Genomic DNA, 22,784 nt, shown 5'->3' on the forward strand with positions numbered 1-22,784 from the left:
AATTAATAATTTTTTTTTTAAATTAATATATTAAAAAAATTAATTATAATTGTTATATAAAAAAAATTAAAAAATATTATTAAAGTTTTTTTATTTTTTATTTATTAAAATTTTTTTTAAAACATATTAAATTTTTTTATTAAATATTAATGTTTTAATTAAAAAATAAAAAAAACTGCACGCCTCTTGGGCCCCCGGCCGCACCACCAGCGGGCGGCGGGAACGGCTCCTCGATTCCCGCAGAGTACTCTTCAAAAGAAGTTCGAATCTGAAGGCAACGAAACTGTGAATCTGCTACAGGAAAACCTGCATAGGGAGGAAGACGCATTCCTCTCAGAAATGAAGCGGGACATGTCGGTGATCACAGGCAAACCTGTTTGCAGGTCCATCGAGGGTTGTGAAATTCAGAGTGTCTGGTATACTTACTATGAACAGGTTGTTCTGAAGGTTTCAATTGAAAGACTTGAGAAACCGAGCACTGCATGGAAGATTTCTGAGCTGATGCCAAGGAAAAATGATTTGGAAGAGTTAAGCCGAAATGCCGAGTATCGGATCACTCCTACATGCACTAATCAATTTGAGTTAGTTACCCTTGACCCTGAGATAGAACGAATACTACAATTGGTGGCCCTCAAGTCCGGGCACTTGTTGGCGTTCATTAAGAATTTGGCTGATCCATGTCTGTATGTTTATAGCTGCTCGCGCATGGGTTCAAGGTTAGATGGCATAAATCCTATTCGAAGATTCAGGAGGGGTTACGATTTATTGTCTTTTGATGAAGGCACTCGATTTGTAGCCTTATATGATAAGCTAACCTCTAAGGTTGCAGTACACAAGTTTGATGATTCTTTCCGCAAACTAGATTGGACAGGGGTAGATGTGGATCTCCATAAATTTTCTGGCATGGGAATCTTAACGTGGATGCATCTGATACCAGGTAAAAGGGAATTGATCCTGATTGATGATACAAACAGGGTCAGGGTGGTGGAACTCCATCAGCAGCCGATGATGAAACCTAGGCTACTAATTCTTCCTTCACCTGTTTCAGTAGCTCTTGTTTCTGTGGATGGATCATTTTTATTTGTCTTTAGCAAGTCAGACAACAATGACGAAGTAGTAGAAGCTATTGACTTTTCTGTCGTGGTGGAGATATATGTCTTGGCTGATGTCATGAGCTACTTGAGGACCATTCCCCTAAACAAAAGAATCAGAGATTTGGGAGAGCTTCAAGTGAAGATTGTAAATTTTGGATCACAGAGTCATCTTGTTTTCTTCAGTGCATCAGTTCCTCGTAGCATTTCTTCCCACATATTGAAAACTATTTCAGCAAAGGAAGTTGTCCAATTGCAAGCAATAGAAAGTACAGAAAACAAGGTAGTTCAAGTGCCCGAAGAAAGAAGAATTTCTGGATCTTGTCCCCAATTAGAGTATATATACCATATTTTCGATAAGTTTGCAACCAGTCCCGCTCTCTTCGGTGAAGTTAAGAAGACTGTTTTTATCAATGTAATATTAAGCACCAAAGACATTGATACAAAATGTAATGAAGATGACTGTAAAAATGCCTTGAAAACTCTTCTTCAAAAACTGGAGAAGGAAAAAGGTAAAGATTTCTCAAATACAGAGATTCGAATTGATGTGAAAAGATTTGAACCATGGATATCTGGGGGTTCAGTTGATCTAACGGACTTGGTAACTAAGGCTATGGGAACATGGATTCGCAGGCTTGCGTGCCTTGTTCCTATCCAAATAGCCCGAGCAGAAAACAATGGACTGCTTGCTCTCAAGGATGGGTTTCAGATGCCACCGGAACTGAGTTATACAGACAGTTTATCTCTGACAAATTTGATAACTTTTGGCATTTATGACACAGTTCTTAGTAACTGGGAGGGCGAGATTATGGTCATATCATCCATGGGAAAACAAAGCAGCGGGAAATCTTATTTGTTAAACCACTTGTCAGGGTCTCTTTTGGATGTTGCAGGTGGAAGGTGTACTGATGGAGTGTGGATGACTGTGAGAGCAGCAGAGAAACGCATTTATGTCATGCTGGACTTTGAAGGACTGGGTAGTTTTGAGCGGACAGAACAAGAAGATATGCTACTATCTGTTCTTAATGCAGCCATAAGCAATTTAACAATCTTCAACAAGAAGGTAGGTTCTTAAATTCTTTTGAAGTGTTTTTGATTAAAAAAAAAATTACAAATGGAAGCATATGTATAAAAGTAAAATATGGTGTAATAGATTATTTCCGTTTCATTGAGATAATCGCTGCAATATAATTGAAATCTGTTTCCCTTCTTTAATTAATAAATTGTTTGGTCAGGTACCGTATTTGATTAGACTTTTTAAGAAGATGACACTAAGACCATTTACAAAGAAATTTACAGTGTAATTTTCAAATTAAAAGAATAGTAACAATTAAATTTTAATGTTATCATTCATAAGTCAAGAGAATAAAAATTTGATGTTATCATCTATAAGTCAAGAGAATAAGTTTCTTATTGAATATGGAATATGAGGTTACACTGTAATCGGGATTAACATCTGGCTTTATGTATGGGACCATTACTTGTAAGTACTTGCGTCAAAATATAAAGCCTTAGAGGTGATTATGGTGGCATAATGGTTTACTTGTAAATGTTGTTTGGGTTGTAATCCTCATTTTCCTCAAAGAGTATACATTTTATACATTTTGAGTGGGAGACAACCTAAAAACATCTGGCAAGGGTGGAAACTTGCTCATTCAACCTGCATTGATAGGTTTTTCAAGTCAGACTACGATGCACTATTTCATTAGAGAAATATATAACCAAAAGATGTTGAGAATGTTGTCCAAAGCCATTCTGTCTGAGTAACATCTGAATTTTTACTGACAGTAAAAAAATAAAAAACAAGAGAGTAAGTTGATGCCCGTCATCAAGATGGGCTTTGGTGAATGCAAATGCAAAATTCTATTGAAATATTAATGCAAAATTCTAGTGAATTGTATCATAATATTGATTAGGAAACTGACATTTCAAAATATATATTTGATAGTCATCAATTTGAATCGTAGGGCATTTATCATTGGTGAATCTACTCTTTGTGAACTAAGTTTTTGGAGGTGGTATTTGATGCAAAATCAATCACATATGATTTGTATAAAATCTTGTGAGACCAAACTTTGTTTAGTTTGGCAACCCATTTAAACTCTGTATTTGAAGAAGACCATAGCTTGGCAACCCATTTAAACATTTGAAGAAGACCACTGAACACGGTGGGAGTCAATACTGTGTGCAGGAGGAGATAGAGGTTCTTGCTAGGTATATCATAAGTCCATCTGCATTCTTTCCATGTTGAATCCTGAATCCTGAAGACAATTGTTTAATTTGTGGTGATCTTCAATGGAGATAGGATTTTGCAACTCTTTAATGTTAATTCTGTGTAAGGTCAAAAAGGCTTTTTGTGTGGATGAGTTTTCCATTTTAGCTATGTTATGTTTTCTATATTGTATAGTTCGCTCCAATAAAACACATTTTTGCTTAATCTTCTTGTTTAAAAGGTAGGATTTCAATAGTACGTATTTGTAGTTCTCTAATACCAAATAGATTTAAAAGGAAAGTCTCAACTTCTTCCAGATCTCCCAATTGCTTTGTATTATCGAAGAGTCTTGGATTTAGAAGATAGGAAGTTGAAATGATATGAGAAACATATAAATTTATGAAGCTCACCCATATCTTTTCCTTCTAAAATCATGTCTCTGAATTGGGATAATAAAAAGGGATTTCTGTGAATGCAAAAATAAATCAATTGGCTGCTAATATCTTAAATAATATATCTGAAATTTGAATTGTTGGGCTCAATGATCTCCACTTAATCCCTCCTGGTTGAAATTGAATTTTGTTGGAGTTGTTTTCGAATGCTTTTAAAAACTCGCATAATACTCCTATGTAACAGGACTTCCATTTGGACAAAGAGACAGAAGTAGTCTTTGACCGCTTCCAGAATGGGATCAGCCTTGTTAAGCAGGACAAGGACAAAAAGCTCTTCAAGGGAATTTTCTATATTGCCATCAAGGACGTGGACAGTTCGGATGTGGATGATTTGAAACATGAATTCGAAGAAAAAATTTCCAAAATATGTTCCAAAACTCATGAAAACTTTCTCTCAAAAATGTATGGCGGAAAGGTTGAAATAGCTGCAATGCCTCCATATAATCGACCTGAGTACCAGGAAAGTTTAAGGGAGATCGCATGTACAGTAGAAGAGATGAATTCATGCTATCACAACAGTATCGCTTTCTTGAATGATGTGAAGCTAGTAATTGCTCAGATTGCAGCTAAAGACTGGACTTCTGTAGATAGTAAACGTGTAGCCCTCAGGGTGGACATACTAAGGAGAAATCTAAAGTCTGTTATAGATAGAGGATGCCTTTTTACTACAGGGGCAATTCAAATGCTAGTTAATTTGGATACGCAGCAAGAAGTTTCAGATTTTCCAGTTGCTGTTGAGGAGTTCACATTAAATGATTTCCCTGATACTGGCTTAGAATTGGCACCTTCACAAGAACCGACGGCCGTTACTGGAAACATTTTATCTGAGCTCAGGTCAAGATTAGAAACTGTTGTGCCGAGAAAAGGAAATGATGGTGAATGGTGGCACTCCGTTTTCGAAAGATTTTTGGGTGGAATGGACGAGCCCCTCCCGCCGCCCACTGGTGGCGCGGCCGGGGGCGCAAGGGCTACGCCGTTTTTTTTATTTTTATTTTTATTTTTTAATTAAAACATTAATATTTAATAAAAAAATTTAATATGTTTTAAAAAAAAATTAATAAATAAAAAATAAAAAAACTTTAATAATATTTTTTAATTTTTTTATATAACAATTATAACTAATTTTTTTAATATATTAATTTAAAAAAAAATTATTAATTTTTTAAATTTTAAATTAAAAAATTAAAATGTGTTTTAAAAAAATTAATTTTTTTTTTTATGATTTATATTTTACAATAAATAACATATTGTTTAAAAAAACATTATAATTTTTTTTTTTAATTAAAAAAATATGGTTTAAAAAAAAATGTAAATTTAATTTTTTTTTTTTTTAACATAAAATGTAGGTTTAATTTTTTTTATTTTTTTTTTAAATATAAAATGTAGTTTTAATAATTTGAATTTTTAAATTAAAAAATGATAATAATAAAAAAATGTTAAATTTTTTTTTTTTTAATAAAAGACAAGATTGTTTAAAAAAAATTATTTATTTAGTTTTAAATAAAATAGGTATATTTAATAAAAGATAATTGTATTTTTGTTTTTTTTAATAAAAAATAACCATTTTTTGGGTTTACTTTTTTTATAATTTAATTTAATTTTTGCTTTTTTAATATTAATTTTACTAGTTTTTTTATTTTTTTCGTTAATTTTCTAATTTTTTTTTAAAACTAGTTTGTTTTTATTTTTATTTTTATTTTTTTTCCTAGTTTTTTCTAATGTTTTTTTTTTAATCTCTCTCTCTCTCTCTCTATATATATATATATATATATATATATAGATATATTCATTTTCTTTCTTTTTTCCAAATTCTTTATGGTTTGTGAGCTTTTTTTTTTTTTTTTTTACATTTTTTGTTTTTTTTTTAAATATTAATTTCACTAGTTTTTTAAATTTTTTTCATTATTTTTAAATTTTTTTCTTTAAACTAGTTTGTTTCTATTTTTTTTTTCCTAGTTTTTGTTTATATATATATATATATATATATTTTATTTCTCAATATTTACTTACTTAATTTTGTATATATATATATATATATATATATATAATTGTTTTTTTTTTCCAAATTTTTTTATGGTTTATGATATAAATTTTTTTTAACATTTTTTATTTTTTGTTTTTGTCTTTTTTATATATATATTTATATTTGTTTTTTAGAGACAATTATTTCATGTGGATTGAAAATTTAATTAATGATGTATAAATATGTAGAATATTGAAAATGTAAAATATCGACCTTCTTCTTTAAATATGCAAATCAATAAAAGCCCCACTACCAAAATAAAAAAAAATAAAAATAAAAACTAGAAAATATGAAGAAGAAGGTCACTTCCAAAATTATTAAATTTACAAAATAATTATTTACATTTCATATATTAGAAAATTTAAAGTAAAAAATAGGTCTTTTAAAAAAAGGGTTACGAAATAATTATTTACATTTCACACACTAGAAAATTTAAAGTCAAAAAATAGGTCTTTTAAAAAAAGGGTGTGATGCAGAATACTCACTTTTTAAAATCAGCATGAAAATCACTACCATTCTAAAACTTGATTTCATCCTTGAACATGAAAAAAAATTAAAGTTCCAAAAACCATGTTCTAAAAAGAACATGTGTATTCTGCATCACCACTTTTGAAAATCCGGTCATTTTTTGCTATCTCTACGAAACGGGTAACAGTATCAGTTCCCGTTTCAAAGTTTACATTGTTTTAATGGTTGTGAGTTGATTATGGCATGGTTATTAGTCTTGGTAAAGGTTCATTTCAAATTAATAGATATGATGTCTTGATATTTGGAACATGTGACTGACATGTGTGAACAGTTTCAGGGCCACATGCTTGGTATTAGTATGACAAGGTAACAATTGATTTGTGTATATAACTAACAGTTGGTTGATGTGATAGCATATAGTAAGAATCAATTGGAGCAAGGTAAAAGGTAAAAGAAAGGAATTGGGTGAGAATTCCTTTGGCTAGGTTTGGAAACTACTATTCCTAATGAATGAGTGCTTTGCATAAGTACATGAAGTCTTCTTAACCTTGATTTCACCTGACATTATGTGAATATGTGGTATATTCATCAACACATACTTGACAAGCATTTTAACTAGTTTCTAGTTATAGCTGGATCTGTCAAGGGGATTGGAGTCCCTTGAGAGTTGGCATGGATTTATTTAGTTATGAAGCATTGTGTTTTTCACAACAACGTAAGGTAACCAATATATTGTTATGTTTATTTATACACTGACAGTTATGCGTTTATGGCAATATGATGCAGGGGATTGCATGGTAAAGAGACTACCATGAAATCTTGAAGAAGGTTCAGTCTGAGCTTTCCCTTGGAGGATTTCGGAGCTCATGGGGATTGAGTCATGGTGTTTTTCGAGATTTTTATGCTTTCAATCCTTTGTGACTTGTTTGTGCTTGATTTGTAGTTTCGTTTAAGTTTGGTGCATGGTCATGCCACTTTGTTTGCAATGTTGTATTGTTATTGGTTTTTCATGGTTTTCTCTTGTTTGCTTCTTGGTCTTGCCTTTTATGTTTTGAGGGTCTTTGGAATTGGTTGGGGGAGGAGGAAATTTAATGGAGCTTGGGAAGAGCTTGGGAAGAGTTGAATGGATCTCAGATATCAGATGCCTTGGCTATGTTGGGAACTATTATTCTCAATGTTGAGCATGTTGTGCATGGATAAAGGGAGTTCTCTTAACCTTGACCTTATGATATCTAGTAATTATGTTGTGATTATATATATATATATATATAGATATATATATGTTGTTGTCTAACAGGGTTGTTAGTGATCATGATTGTTTTATGTTAATGTTCATATGTATGTATGTATGTATGTATGTCGTTGACTGACAAGCCGTTAGGGATCACGATTGTTTTATGCTAATGTTTATATGTATATATGTATATATGTCATTGTCTGACAGGGTCATTAGGGATCATGGATGATTTATACTACTGTTCACATGTATGTATATATCTATGTATGTCATTTTCTGACAACATCGTCAGGGGCCTTGCTCATGGAGGAATGATTGCTTATGCAGGTGAATGGCATGAAGAGGTTCTTGGTTAGGAGGAATAAAGTGGGAAGAGAAACCTGACAGATCTACAAGGTCTGTATCATGTGGATATGATTCAATATTATGTGTTTATACTATGTCTATGTTTATGTTATGGACAGGCTACGCTGAGGGATACATCACCTGAATGAAAGCAGTGTGATCTACGACATGCTGGGATAACATGGACAGTGGGAAGACACTAGAAGCAAAGTTTCTTGGTAGATTCAATGTGTGGTCTATGGATGCACAATATTATTGTTGTGTATATATTGTACATGTTGCGCCTATGATGTTGTGTACATGTGTTTTGTGTATATATGATGTTGTGTACATGTGTTTTGTGTATATATGATGTTGTGTACATGTTGTTTATGTTGTGTTGGTTTTAGATGGTGTTGTGTATATGTTGTTTATGCAGTGTTGTGTACAGATGGTGTTTTGTGCATATTGGATATGCGGTGTTGTACAAATGTTGGATATGTGATGCTATGTATATATGGTGTTGTACGCATGTTGGATATGTGGTGTTGTGTGCATATGGTGTTGTGCGCATATTGGATATGCGCTACTGTGTACATATGGTGATTTGTGCATGTTGCATATACAGTGATGTGTAAATATGGCTTGGTGTGCATGTTGTACATATGGTGCTATGTACATGTGGTGTTGTGTGCATGATTGTACATGTGGTGTTGTGTGCGTATGGTGTTGTGTACATGTTGTACATGGGGCATTATGTGCAGGTGGAACTATGTACATGTCGTGCAAGTGGTGTTTTGCACATGTAGTGTTGTGTACATGTTGTGCATGTGGCATTGTGTACATGTGGGGTTGTGCACAAATTGTGTAGGTGGCATTGTGTACATGTGGTGCCATGTACACATTGTGTAGGTGGCATTGTGTACATGTGGTGCCATGTACACATTGTGCAGGTGGTGTTGTGTACATGTGGTGTTATGCACATGTTGCACGTGTGGTGTTGTGTACATGTGGTGTTATGTATATGATTGTACAAGTGGTGTTGTGTACATGTTGTACATGTGGTATTGTGTACGTCATACATGTTGTGTTATGTACCTGTGGTACTATGTTATGTGCATTGCGTAGTCATTGTATCATGACATGTGTATTCGTGTGTTGTACTCTATGTACATACGTGTATTGTGTGGTACATCAAGTGTAGGTGTATGTATTATGTTGTTGTGTACACCGAGTATAGGTGTATGTGTTGTGTTGTACACCGAGTGCAGGTATATGTATTGTGTTGTGGTGTACACTGGGTGTAGGTGTAGGTGTATGTGTTGTGTTGTACACTGGGTGTAGGTGTATGTTTTGTGTTGTATGTTGGGTGTAGGCATATGCATTGTGTTGTACACCGGATGTAGGAGTATGTATTGTGTTGTGTTGTACATAAGGTGTAGGTGTTTGTGTTGTGATGTATAACGGGTGTAGGTGTATATATTGTGTAGTGTTGTATGCCATGAGTGGATGTATATGCTATGATGTACATTGTGTGTATGTGTGCATGATTGAAGAGAAGTGAAAGCATTGGGTTCTTGTTGGGTGTGGAAACTATTCTGGTGTGTGTACGGAAAGAACAAAGGCAGAAGCAAGGATTAATTGAAGGATAAGTATCAGTATTTTATTTCATTTTTCCTATGTTGGGGTTTTCATCATCAATTTAATCATTTAGGAATTAAAATAAGATAGGAAAAACATAGCATATCATGTCAGGATTTTATTTGAGTGATGGGTACATTTTTAGTGTTCATGATAGAGGAGTTCGATAACTAATGCCACTAACATAAAAGTACATAGAGGGCTTGGCGCTATTTATTAAATACTAGTTCCATACCCTCGTACATGACAAAATCCAATGGAAATGTTGCAATCCCCTCAATATTGAAATCCTGAAAACTATTAAGTTTGTTGGATTTTGAGTGAAATCTAAAATTATACTTTCTCCATATGAAATCTAATGAAGTTGGAACCACTCTCAAACATCCTGAGTCATTTCATGGTAATGATAAAAAATTAAGTCAAAGGATGAAAATGAAAGATAAAGGAGAATGTCACGTTTACTTAAACATTACCATGAATTTCCAAACCTAGGTATAGGGAGGCACAGAGCAGTGGAAGAAAATATGGACTCAAAAGTATTGCCCGGGAAGGTCTCAAAAAATTCTCATGCAGTATCCCTCCAATCAGTCTGGGTCTGTCATTTAGAATCTGGCCTATCACAACAACCACCATATTCAGGATCACTTCTTCTGGGAAATCAGGGATGGTTCGTCCACCCTCTTCTGGGAGGAATCCTGGTAGGAACTACCTCACTTAGACATGGAACTTTCCCTACTAGATATCAAGGTGCTTTTGTATTAGAGAAGAAATGGAAAAGTGGCATATTACTGGAAAGTGGACACCAATCAGACTGAATGGAGGTCCCAGAAAACATATCGTGACTAGCAGGTGGAGGTATCCCTATAATGCTTGCAGACCTTGAATCAACAGTTGCATGAGAGACGCATCCCAATTTATTAGGACCGAGGCAAACTCTGATGGGGATACTCGCCCACGGGCTCATTCTCCATTGGAGAGGAATATCTTATGCATGTTAACATCCATAACATGTCGTGCCAAATTATTTGGGACAAAGTATGGAACTGTAAACTATGGTCGAAATTATCTCATTTTCTATGACTTGTTGGGCATAAGCGGATCCTAACATGGGACTGGCTTCTCCAAAAATGTTTTATTGGCCCATCCTAATGCCCTCCTATTTAAATACCATGTGGAAATGATGCACCACCTGCTGAATACATTCTCGGTAGCAGAAGAGGTGTGGGCAGAGGTTTCCACTCTGTTTGGACCTTTTGATCAAAATCGAGAAGATCTACTAGCTACTATCGACAATTACAAAGATTTCACTATAAGAAGCCCATTTTTAATAAAGCTTGGAACCTGGTATTGGGATTCCTCCTTAAGAAAATATGGAAGGAACGAAACCGCACAATCTTCCAAGATCAACAATCCTTCAATCCCACCATCTAGAAATTAGCGAAGGAAAGCTTGCGAGAAACCATTTTGGTTGAGAAATGGGGGGATGAGGACTAAAAGGCTGGACCTCTTGAAGCATAGATCATTTTGTTCTGTGAAATTATATTCCACCAAGAAGCTAATAAGCATGAAGCTCCAGTTTCCTATCCATTAGTTTTCATAACGCGTTTGATGGGCTTTGTGCAGATTAACTTCGATGGGGCCTCCAAAGGAAAGCCAAGACAAGATGGATATGGAGGTGTGTTACGAGACTCCTTGGGATCACCAGTGGGTATATAGCAACATGCTATTGTGGTATCACTTCAAACAATCTCACAAAGTTAATCGTCATGGAGAAACACCTTAATCTTACGCACAAACTGGGACACTCAAAGATTCAAATTGTCAGAGATTCGAAAATTATCATCCATATGATTCAAAAGCTTATAGATGGCTCCCCCCCCCTTCCAAACTAGTCTGAAGTTGGTGTCTAGAATCTTAGGTAGGGTAGATAAAGGCCATCTTAGAAAGTTTTATGTATATCACCATCACCCACTTTCTGCGATCTAGCAATAAGGTTGTTGATTAGCTGGCAAATTAGGGATCGATGGCACACCATAAAGGTTTTTCCACTTGTTGGCATGAATTTTTGAACTCAGCTGACTTGGACCCATGCAAATTGAAGACATTGTCCTGACTAATAGACGAAGATTACTCCTCCCCTGATGGGGGTGGGAAAACGGAAGGAAATAGTGATTTGGGGTTATCCCCTCATCACACGCAGTGGACGTGTGGTTATTAAAGTATGGGTTAAGGCAACGATACCATTACCGTTCGACTTCTCCAGAAGCAAGTTACCATATGTTAAATGTTGCTCTAGGTAAGGAATTAATTGTTAGAACTTGGCTGATGAGTGTTGGGAGTGCGGAGATAAGTAAGGCCATTGACGGGAACCATATGTTCTCGCTTGGGTGTTGGCTCAACTGGAGAAGCGCAGTGGCCAAATGTCTTGCGTTAATGTGGCTCAACATCGCCTTTCAAATCAACACTTGGGACTATGGCACAAATTTGAGAGGCGAGCTCCTCCATTGCAACGATCCTGGCTGGAAATTTAGGAGCACAATAGTTAATCTTGAATATGGGTTTCAAGATGGCCTTGACCTCTGTCGACTGAAGGTAACCCCTCTATCTTGTTTTTGGGTCCTCGGTTGGTTCTTAATTTGTGAAGTAGTTGAATTCTTAGATATTTTCCATTTTTTATACGAAGTGTGGAATTGGGCCAACGTGGGCGACATTGGTAGTTCACCCAAAGAGGTTTTCAGGTGTCTAGTTCAGGGGTTAAAATTTCTCATGCGCTGGATAATGTCTTGGTTTCTATTTGGTTTTATCTTTAACTTGGCATTTTTATATTCTCTATCTTGGTCAGGCTCTCGTGGCCACCTCTTTCATTGTTTTGGGTTTGTATATGCTTAATTCTATCTCTCGCTCCCTATTCACTTTGGGTTATCGCTAGCCCATGTCAATTCCTCATGGGTAGACTCTTTGGTAAGGTGGGTGATAGTCACGATTAGAAGTTTTTCATTTTATTTTCGGAAGGTGTCGTTGTCAGTGGGTTAGTGTGGTGTGCGACCTTTGCGTCTTTGTTCAGGGTTTCATCCTTTTGAGGGTCTAGCGCTCTAAGGAAAGGTTTGCCCCACAGTGCCTCAAGTTGGCGTTCTTTCCTCTGTTAAGTTTGGTTGCTTGGGGATCCCTCTCAGCTCAAGTTCATAAACTTCTCTTGTTTGGTGGAAATGTCGCACCAACGAGGGTGGCCATGCCATGGGGGTGGACATCAGGTATTTGTAGGTCGTCAAGCCAACAGTCAAAGTCCATCTTCAGGTAATTCAGCAAGGGATGATCGTGAAGGTGTGGTGGCTCATGCTCCATATCGTTCCCAAGGATGAGTGGATGCTATGGCTTCCTTGGATTCCATTGCAAAGCATCTTATAAGAATTCAGGAAAACATGGACATTCTCATAGAGCATAGGTATGAGAATCATAACGAACTGGTAGCTTACATGAATGACATTCATTTTAGCCAAAATGAGATTCTATAGTATCTGAACAATCTTCGTCGGAGCTAACGTCGAACCAACGAACGTCTTCATGATCTAGAAGCCCGATTTGAACACATCAACTACCACATGCATGAATGGGTTGGATTTCTTATTGCACCTCATGTAGTTCTTCCCCATCCTCCTCCTTGATATGTTGTTGTTTGTATGTGGGATATTTTGTTTCCATCTTTTGTTGTAAGGCTCTTTAGCCTACCATAAATAATGATTGTATGGATTCATCTTTGGCAAACTCCGGCTCCCCTTGCCAACAAGTCTCATTGGAATGAAAATAATTAACGTTAGGAATATTTTTACATTTTAAATGGAAATTTGCATTTAAAATGTGTCAATATTTATGATGTAATTATCATAATAACGATAAAGAAAAATTAATAATAATGAAGTAAATAATGAATTGGGTATCTAACACCCAAAGTTGTATGTGATAACTTAATTGGTAGTTAAACTAATTACTAGATTTGGTTTGTATGTAATAGAATGAATGTTTATAATACATTGACTATTGAACTTAATCCTCTTCAAAATAATTTTGTCACATTAACGAGTATCATTCGATATTTTAAACTTACTTAGTGATGAATAATTAGTGTTAACTAATAACTTTCAATAAATTTAATATTAAATAATTTAGAATTTTATTGATAACACATTTTTGTAATATTATAAATGATGATGATGGTGTTTTAGAGACAAATATATTGAAATAATATGCTATGAACATGACCATGTGCATACATTTTAGTTTACTATAGTACAACTTATATAAAAACATGGAAGAGTCATTGATGAGCTAGGTGTGAAAGTGCCAACGAGTGAAAATTGGAAATGACAAGGATGCCTCCATGATCTAGACAATGTATGGAGATAAAATGTCATTTAATTATAACTGGGCTTCGAAACATGTTACTATTTTATATAAAAAATTATTTTGCAGTATGGCATGTGAAATTATTGGTGAGAATACCAGCTACGATACTTTGCCTTATTTACCGACTGCAATTGTAATAGCTCTCATAGAGCCTTCTTGTCGGTATTAAGAAATGCAACAAAAAAATCCGTTAGAATTTTTTTTATTGTAGTTGCGAGTTTCTAGGTATTTGTCTATGTATTTTTAGGATGAAAAGTTGCACCGAACTTCTATGACAAGGCCTACCCCAAAGTTTATAGTGCAATAGAAAACATAGTTGGGCAATGTTGTATCCTTCAATGTTCAACTGACCTCAATCCATCGAAGACAAAAGTGGTAGGAAAAACTCGTATGACAAGGGAGAATAAGGCCATAAGAGAGAGGCAACAGACACAAGGTGATAACAATTAGGGAGAGACACAATTTCTTCTCTAAGAATTGATCTATTAATTTTCTATGTTTCATTACATATATTATAATCACTCAAACGGTTTTTTGTATTTCTCTCAAGTTCACTAATATACTAGCATACCCATAAAGTGAGATAAGGGAATGTTCTAATGTTGAATATAACTTTATCTATTAATTTTCTATGATTCATTACATATATTATAATCACTCAAATGGTTTTATGTATTTCTCTCAAGTTCACTAATATACTAGCATACTCGTAAATTGAGAGAAGGGAATGTTGAATAGAACATTATGTGTTGAAACTTTTTTTCTTTCTTTTTGTCTCTTTTAAAAATTTAAACATAATCAAAATTTAGCTTCCTCCTCTTCAAATGCACTCTAATCATTGGATCAAGACAACTTTTGACTCATCAAAGTTTTTTAATGGTCATATAGCCACTATGGTCTGAGTGTTTAAAACCAAAGTGATTCATGGGAAGGGTTTAGCTTCTAAGATTACTGGATACAAGAACATTTCTGACGATGCATTCTTTTTTACCATAAGGCTTACTGTGAAATAAGCAAGTATCAGAAGGAGCTTACAAAAACTTTCAAAAAAGCAATGTCATTTTTGAAAGAGATTGAAGCCCAACTCAATTCTAGCATCTATGGGTGCAACTTGAATTTAAATCATATCTATAAGTGCATCTTGTCTTACTTCATTTCAATGGAAGTGATAATGTGGTTATCCCTTACTACACATTTTTCTTTATGTTAAACATTTCTCTCAAACTTAAGTGGTGTTTATTTATCTATTTATTGACCAAGAAAAATAACTTTTCTTTTTATTAAATTTGTTACTAAATTGAATACACATTCACAACAAAAAATTTAATTGATTAAATTAAAAAATTATTATTAATATTGACCAGGATATATATATATATATATATATATTTCTTTCTATTAAATCATTTACCAAATTAAATGGTCGTTCAGGACAAATTTACGTTTCTCCGATTCATTGATTAAATTAATAACTTATTATCATCCTAATAGAGATGTATATAAACAATGAATAATAAATTTGAATTTTATAATTAATGTTTTAATTAATTTCAATATTATAATTAATACACAAGTACCATGACTCCCACTTGTATAATTAATACACGCGTACCATCAAGTCCTGAGCTGGAACATCACCTTTTAAAGTCTAGGATTGACTCTGATGTCTTGGAAGGATAGATGAGATTATGAGTGGCGCCCATGGACATTTTTAATACATATATATGTTGGTATTATAGAAACCCATCATTAGTTATTTTAATATTTTTTCTTTTGAATGGGGGGTTTTATATGAGTTGGATTATATATATTTAATGAGTTGTTGACTCTATATGGTTAATAACCATTTTTAAATAGTTTTGTTTTTATATAAGATTTATTTAATATTATTTTTTTTTGTCTTCTGGCAGGGATAAGAGTGAATATGGACTTCCATGTGTTATTGGCTAATTGGCCAGTCAACTACTATGTATGTTTTTAAGGGTTTCACTTTTATGCTTTAACTTGTGAAATTTTTATTACGATAAGTTAGATATACAAACGCAGATTTGGGTGTCGTTTGTGCCACCAGATTCAAAATGACAAGATTTATGACTTGGACTTGATTTCACTAAGAGTAGAAGATTTTGATTTTTGAGCCTCTCTAGAGCCACTTGGATCAGCAATACAAATGGGTGGTGCTAATGTTGTATCAAGGGGCCAATGGTTACAATCATTGGGAACAATGATCTTTATTTTTTAAAATCTCTTCATAAAATTTACCTCAAAAGGAAAGGAAATTGTTCTTAGAGGCATCTAAGGGAAATCCTCTAAATTTATAATCTCTAATGGAATAAAAAAACTACTCAAAATGGGAATTAGGGTGTAATAACACAATTATGCTCACTAAATGTTCAAACATCAATATCATCTATGTCAGGGAATATCCATAATGTTGTTAACAATCATCACAAGGTATTTGGATTAATGCCTAAGGGTCTTCCACCTAATCAAGATCATAACCATGTTATTCATTTGTACTTGGGAAGTATACCAAAGATAAAATAAAGAAGGGAAAATCATACTATAAGTAGAAAAAATCCTTGAAATAAGGACTAAGCAACAATGTAACCTAGCAATTATAGACTACATCATCATCAATTATAGACTGAACCAGCACAACTTATAATATTGATATTGATTTTGGATCATTCCTTGAGGCTTGGATTGCCATGGGTGCTTTTGAGAGACAAAAGACAGTTGCTTAGGTTCATCGACTTCCTAATACACATCTTTCAATATAGGTAAAGATAGACACTTTCATGTGGCATGCTCCTGGCTACAAATCATACAAACCTCAATGTGATCTTGTAGGAATTCCTTCAATGGGAGATTTCTCCTACACATTGGGAAAAATATTTCCAAATCCAACTCTTTTCCTTCCTTATTCGTATTCAATTGTAGCATGTCCAATGGAGAATTTAGTGCATTAAGTATAATATTCTTGAATTATTATAGCATGTTCCCAATCTTAGTTGTAGTTATTTCATTACCAACACCTCTATTAATTTCTGCCATTATATTGCCCATGGGTCTTTAAATTGATGGTGAATGGGTGCATTTTTAAGACACTCCTTCTAAAAATATCATTGATTCAAATCCCACGTGGGTGTTACTATAACAAAACAAAATAATAATAAGCCCCCTCATGAGGGAGGTCACTTAGCAAGCCTATGAAAATGTAAAGGAAATGTGAGTACAAGGTCCCATGTTTAAATCCTTAGTTTCTTACCTATGGCCATATGCTGGGGGGTGGCATGGTTCATCTAGGGGGTTATAATGGTAGTGGTTGGAATTGACTCCATGTCATGTAAGCATGACACTAGATCAATTGTCGATTCCTTTAGACATAAAAGAAAAATAATAATAATAATAATAATAATCCAATATATCTCTTGGTACTTTCTTATTATTTGATGTCCCTTTAGAATATTTTTGACACAATTCAAGAATTACATCATAATACTACTAGGATACATATCCCCACCCGTCACATTCAAGAGATCAATACAATTGTCATTAATTTTGCACAACAACAAGACACGTAGTGTTTCTGGAGCCAAATTTCCTTGTCTTTATTACTCTAGGTTGTGATTGAATCATTCAATATAGTATTCCATAAATTCATATTCATTTTGAGTCATTCTAAAGACTTCCTCCATCCAATCATTGTCCTTATAATAATATTGATATTTTCTAGGAACTTCCCTTCATTTATGCCTAAGTGTGGATACTATCTCTACCAAGACGCATAAACTAAGTTGCAATGCATCATTCTTGAGAACAGAAAGAAAAAATTCCAACTTTTTGGAATCTTATGCATAATCGTAGCACCTATAAAGAACATTGAGCTCAAAGAGGAAGGTGTTTGGATCTTCTTTATATAAACCATGGAAGTTGGGCAAGGTTGAATGCAATAAATTCTTTATCATAGTTCCTTCTTATGATTCTCAAATTGAAAATTCAAAAGTGGATGCCTCCACCTTAATAGGATCCTCAAGAGCCAATGAAAATTGCCCTCTTCCACTAAAGGTTCTTTGGGCGAGTTAGGAAGGATCGAATCTTTGGAATGGAATTATCCTTTAGGGGGGAATATCTCTATATAGAAGATGAGACTTACACGATCGCAGGCCCCTCAACAAAAGATTCAAACTTATTTTTGGCAAGAGAGCTAGCTATGGGAGTTAAATAGTTAAGCAGAGTGTGCCCTTTTTCCTCTTGTGATTGTCATACACTGGTACTTTTGTGGGAATTTTTAATAGAGCTAACATATCTACCTTGTTGATCTATAATTTTTTCCATCGGAATTTAAAGAGACATGCTTTCTAAAACAAACCAACTTAAAGAAAAAATTGAATAAAAACACAGCACACCAAGCTTATAAAAGGAATACACTTGGTTGAATCAAGCCAAGCAAAAAAATAACTATTGTATTATTAATTAATCCTTGGAAATGACACCAAAAGTGATAGTTTTTTCACTTACCTTCTATTTCCTTAGTAGATAAATGAGAAACTATACATTTAATTGTCATTATGGTGTTTATTTGGAACTTGCAAACTGTTGTGCACTATATATACTAATACAATCTTGTAAGTATTGGTGAAGTTGCAGTATTGGTTAAGCATTATAGAGTTAGACATTAATGTTCTTTATCAATCCATCAGGAAAAATGAATTGCACAATTGAAGGAATTGAAATATTCACATTTGCAAGAATTGAAATGTTAAATACAACACTCTTGTAGAAAGGAATCAAATTTTGTTGAAAGGAAATAAAACACACTTGTTGAAAGGAAACACAATGGCAAAAAAGGAAATCACACTTTACAAAAGGGATACACACTTTGTAGGAAATGAAATCAACCTTTCATTGAAATAAACACACTAGTAGGAAATTAAAATGTTGACCTAATCAAATTGTTTTTTCAATCCTTGACTCTATAACATAAAAACATGTGGTGAAATAGATTGAATAGACACTATAATACTAGAAAATTGTTGGTTGGAGTTACAATATAAGAAATCCAAATTAATGAGTTAAAATAGAAGTAAAATTGTAGAATTAGAAAATCGAGTAAATCTATAATCAATGCAATCAATAAGCTAGACCACCAATTAAGAATTGGAAAATAGAGTGACTTATTAACAACTTCTTATGGTTGGTACAACAACACCCAAATTTTTGGCTCCCTTTGCTTTTCAAGGTTTAACAGGTGTGCTTATGTCTTGAATTGATCAAAATCCTTAATTGACCCAACTCTCATCAAATCCTATGGTTTCTCATGCCTGCACAATGCATATTGTTTCCTTGATTAATCTTAGATCATGATCTTATTGATGCATTAGGGTTTAGAGAAGTTTCTTCTCTAATGATGCATTTTAAGCCCCATGACCCTCACGTTTTATGTATACATGACATGCATTGCAATTCACAAAGCATGAATTTATATTGCATAAGTGAATATGATGTCCTTTCTTCACCTTGGCTCTTATTCTGTTGAACATGTTAGGTTTTGGCAAATTATTTTTTTACTCATGCACATTTAAATTCCTAGACTATCATGATTATGAATGAATATCCCAACCATGTTTTAACTTGATCCTCATCCTCTAAGGTGCATCTTCAGGCTTAAATATTGATGAGAATTTCATGGCATTATTACTCAAGTTAATTGCATAATCATTGTGAAGGTTGGATTGTACATTCATTCCATTAAGCTAGTTCTTGGACTTGGATATTGGATTATTTTCAAGCTATTGGATTGGTTTCGAACCTAAGATTTTATTTGCCAATCTCCAACACTTTATTTTTAACTATTGCATATCATTTTGTTTTAAAGGGATTCAATGATGGTGCAAGATTTAATTCTCATAAGTCTACTTAATTATGAATAGAGAAGAGGATTTGAATATATGTATTGTCATATTCAAGAGTTAATCTTCAATTTTCACACTATGCATCTAATTGGTTTTCAAGTAAATACTTAAGAGGCAAAATGATTTCCTTCTCTCTATTTGTGAATTGGGTTGTTACTTACTTTTATCTTTAGCTCTCATGTTTTGTTTATTGTTTATGAAAGTTGAACAAGGAAAAGAGATGAAAACCCTCAATGAGCCATCAATCACTTCATTTTTATTATTATTTTCACCCATAAATATTTCTTTACATATTTGCAATTGCAATTGGTCCAAAGTTGGAGTGTTAGGGTTGACAATGTGCAATATCCAACATTCATATTCATTGTGGATAAGTGATTTTTAACAAAGAATTCAATGCTTGATGAATGTAGTGGTTTTTGTAGCAGCCCATGGGACACAGGCCTTACTTCTTTTTACCTGCAGCCATATTTCTAGACAAAGAAAGAGAGCGAAGCGACCTCGCCTTCCAGCTAGGTTTTCACCCGAAAGGGTTTCCCAAAGAATATTTTGTGTCTTATGTGTGTGTGTGTGAGTTTATTTTGTCATTCTCTATTTTTCTGCATAATTTCCACTCACATGCATGCACTAATTATAGTTAAATATACAGATCTTAAAGTTTAATAAAACTGTAAGTGTAGAATTTCATATTTCTAATATAATAATATTAGATCTATTGTGACAAAATGTCAAGTGGAATATGCATGACAATTTACGGATCATATTGGTATCAGAGACAGGTTTCTTTGGGCATTTTGTGGAGTTTATAGGGGATCTAGGTCGGCGGGGTAAAAAATTGTAAAACCCTAATCATGTCCAACAAATCTATAAATGACCCTTGCGATCCCGCAGAAGTGCGGTTTTTGCAGCTAGAACAACAAGTTGTAGACATAAATTGCAATGTAAACCTCATCAAGAATCCCTGAGCAATAAGCTTGGGATATTTGGAGAAGATGGGGGTTCAAATGCAGAGGAAAAATTAGAAGTGTGATTGGGAGATCAAGAAGACACGAATAACCAACCGAAGAAAAAACCCCAAAAATATCAACCTGGTTCAAGTGCTATGAATCAGTCCCTATTTTAAAATGGAGGCAAAAGTTGATATCAAGTTATACCATGACGAGATCGACGCGCTAAAGCTGAACAATTGGTTGCAGCAACTGGAATTTTATTTTAACATCCATCATATCAAGGAAGGGAAAAATATCTCATTTGCGCGGCTGAAATTAGAGGGTCATGCGCTGACTTGGTGGGAGAGTCACATGGAAACCCTGAGGTTGGAGGGAGAACCTCCAGTGTCTAAGTGGGAGAATTTCAAAACCCTCATTAAGTCACAATTTTATCTCATCAGGTACGTAGAGGACCATTGGATCCAATGGCACTACTTGAGGAAAAATATGGGCCAAAGCAAGCAGGAGTACACCACATAATTCAGAAAGATGGCCATAATGTTGGGTATCTCTCCAAAGAACCCATATGTACTCCTCAAGTATTTGGGGGGTCTGCACCGCCATTTGCATGAGAAAGTGATGTTGTTTAAGCCCAAATCGGTGGACCAGACTTGTATACATGCACAATACCTTGAAAACATAGCCCTAAAGAGAGTGAATTAAGTGGGTCGAAGTAGAATGAGCAACATGATGCTTCTAAGGAGGGAAAGAAGAAGAAAAAAGGGGGAAAAGATAAAAATATGACAACCATAACATACCAGTGCAAAGATCCCAACAACCACTGCAACCATTGCAACATTGATGGCCATACAGAGGAGAAGTGTTAGAAGTTGCATCCAAAGCTAAACCCAAAGAATAAGAAGAAAGATAATAATGAGAAGAATCCCATGGCCATTGATTCGAGCAGCCATGTTGAAAGTAACGTGGACGTCGATGAGAAGATCATATGTAGATTAGTGCAGAAGGAGGTGAATCTGAGTAGCCTTCATCAATAGGAAGATAAATAAATGACCAAACTCTTCCATATAAAGATACAGGTTAAGAAGACAAAGGTTGATGGTCTGTTTGGCTCGGGATCGTAGGAGAATCTCATTGTAGAAGAGTTGGTCAAGAAGTTGGGGCTAGAAGTTTGTGATTATCCAAGCCCATATCTATTGGGATGGGAAAATAAGGATGTAGAGCTGAAGGTAACTAAACGGTTGAAAATCATATTTTCTATCAGTGTTGATTTTATTGATGAAGTAGATCTAGATGTGTTTCCCCTTGATGTATGTGGAGTCATGTTTGGGATTCCATACATGTACATGCGAGATGTAATATTCATGCGTAGAACCAACAAATACTGGCTCGTCAAGGATGGAAAATCGTTTATCATCAATGCGCACAAAGGCAAGTAAAAAATTTCACTGGTAAGTTCCAATCAAGCCAAGAAATTGATCAGTTCCAACAAGAAATATGTTTTGTTGTTTTTAAGAGAAATTCAATCCAAAGAGGAGTTAATAAGAGGCAAGGCATCCCTAGAGGGGTGTAATAAGAAACATAAACAATAATTAGAGGAGTCTTTACAGACATACAAGGATGTGTTCCGAAAGCGTAAAGGGTTACCACCTAAGAGAGAAGTAGAGCACAAGATCCAACTATTTCCCGACTCCCCATTATCAAATATTGTGTTGTACATGCAATCAGTTATAAAAGAAAATGAGGTGAAGAAACATTTGCAGCAGCTACTAGAAGAGGGTGTCATTCGACCGAGTACATCACCATGTGGGTCACCCATCATAATTTTGCCAAAGAAGGATGGGACTTGGCAGATGTCTATAGATTATAGGGAAATGAACAAAATCACGCTCAACAAAATATACCCCTTGCCCATGATATATGATTTGTTGGATCAGTTGCAGCAAGAAAAATATCTCACCAGGCTAGACTTGAAGTCTGGATATCACTAGGTTCGAGTCAAAGAAGAAGATATATGGAACACCATCTTCAAAATTAGGCAAGGTTTGTATGAGTGGTTAGTCATGCCAT

At 34.4% G+C, this 22,784-nt stretch overlaps 1 pseudogene; it reads left to right on the forward strand.

Annotated features, from left to right (window-relative positions):
* The first annotated feature begins 269 nt into the window (after positions 1–269).
* Positions 270–22,784, forward strand: part of LOC149150806 (uncharacterized) — a 34,233-nt pseudogene continuing 11,718 nt past the window's right edge.

Source organism: Pinus tabuliformis, chromosome 9, assembly GCF_031772625.1.
Source record: "Pinus tabuliformis cultivar Carrire ecotype Pingquan chromosome 9, CPIR1, whole genome shotgun sequence".
Lineage (NCBI taxonomy): Eukaryota > Viridiplantae > Streptophyta > Pinopsida > Pinales > Pinaceae > Pinus > Pinus tabuliformis.